Genomic DNA, 1,558 nt, shown 5'->3' with positions numbered 1-1,558 from the left:
AGCCTGCCTCATCGCATGAATCAAGGCAAACTCATGCCTTTATACAAAGACGTCTCACTTAAGGGTTTCTTCGAACGAATAAGCTCCCCAAGTAAGAGCCTTCAATGGGTATTTTTCAAGGACCCATTAAAGATAGTAAGTACAATTATACGAAGGGGACGGGTCACATTTACAATTTATTATTTCTATATAAACAAGAAAATTCAATTACAATGATTTGTCAAATAAAAGCTGGCATTCATGAATGTGCCAAAAGCCCAAAAGTTTTAAGATTACGGTAAATCACTAAACCAACACGAGTAATGCTACGACGTTATCTAAGCTTCATATGATTAAAGACAATATATTAATATTTTCTCTTGCATACTACCATTTAGAAAAAAACCAACTCAATTTTTTCCGTGCCTTAGTGGTAAGAGGCTTAGGTTTTTAAGTGGAGATCCAACTTTAGTCTCCACTTATGTCACTTTAGTGGATTAAGGCAATGAATCATTCAGCTAAGCCATGTGCAAGGTTGTCAGTTCGAATCTTGAGCTCACTGTGGAAAGTTTCGCTCTTATGGCGGCACGACTGTCAAGTGGCAGCATGCGGTATGGTTTCTAGGAGAAAACCAAAGGCAAACTCTGAAGCCAGCATGGTCCTGGTTAAGACACCATTGTCAGGCTAGAGTGTGGCAACAAGGCTATCCAGTTTGTGAAGTATGCTGGCCTAAACTCAAAAAAATCGTCGTTTGAAATAAAAAATAAGAATTGAAAAAATAGTTGAAAAGGAGCAATGGCTACCAAAATGCAATATAAATTTATTGACGGGTATACATTACCAAATTAGAGGCCTGAGCCTCTGATGCCAAAGAAAGAAAGATCATGAATCCAATTTGGACATACTTACACAAATGTATTTGTCAGCCAGCCAAACAAGTTAGGGGAGCTGCAAGTACTCGGCTTAAGTCGTGGAGTACTCAACCTATGTGGGCAGTACTCCTTGAGTAATCGATGCCTAGACGTGATTTTTACAACAATGAGTAAATCTAGTTATGGCTTAAGCAATGGTCAAAACATCTCATCTTTATGCATACGTATTTAGAATAAAATAGGGATGGATTTAATGTATATAAACGAGTATTTTATAGATTTCTTAGTCACCAACTTATATCATAAAGCATGTACCGATCAAGAAGCAATAAAATCCACAAATTCTGAATTGGAACGAGAAATAAAGAATAACAAATTAAATTAAAAGACAAAATTTTTATTTATTAGATTCAGCAGTAGGTTGAAAATTATATTTGTACTAAAAGTTTAAAGATTGTTATTTAACCCAACAAGCGCATCTAGTGTAGTGGTATCATAGTACCCTCCCACGGTACTGACCGGGGTTCGATTCCCCGGATGCGCATTGGCAAAGTATTTTTATTCTAATTTCTTTGTCGGTAACCAACTAGTTGTTAGAAATCGAAGGCGATCGATCTCTTTTTTTTTTTTTCCTGGAGCTTGATGATATGTATATACGCTTAAGAATAAAGGTCAAAAAACAACATCCTGTATGCAGCCGCCTATCG

General features: G+C 36.6%; 1 non-coding gene across 1 annotated transcript; it reads left to right on the top strand.

The window, feature by feature from the left end:
• Window positions 1-1,324: 1,324 nt before the first annotated feature.
• TRNAG-CCC (transfer RNA glycine (anticodon CCC)) lies at window positions 1,325-1,395 on the top strand. Its single transcript has one exon. It is a non-coding gene; the product is annotated as a tRNA-Gly (tRNA).
• The last annotated feature ends 163 nt before the right edge of the window (window positions 1,396-1,558 follow it).

The sequence above is a fragment of the Bidens hawaiensis genome, unplaced genomic scaffold (genome assembly GCF_021521415.1).
Source record: "Bidens hawaiensis isolate Kalapana, Puna unplaced genomic scaffold, B.hawaiensis_p1.1 tig00029297_1, whole genome shotgun sequence".
NCBI classification, from domain to species: domain Eukaryota; kingdom Viridiplantae; phylum Streptophyta; class Magnoliopsida; order Asterales; family Asteraceae; genus Bidens; species Bidens hawaiensis.
This window is presented reverse-complemented; position numbering and strand designations above follow the sequence as displayed.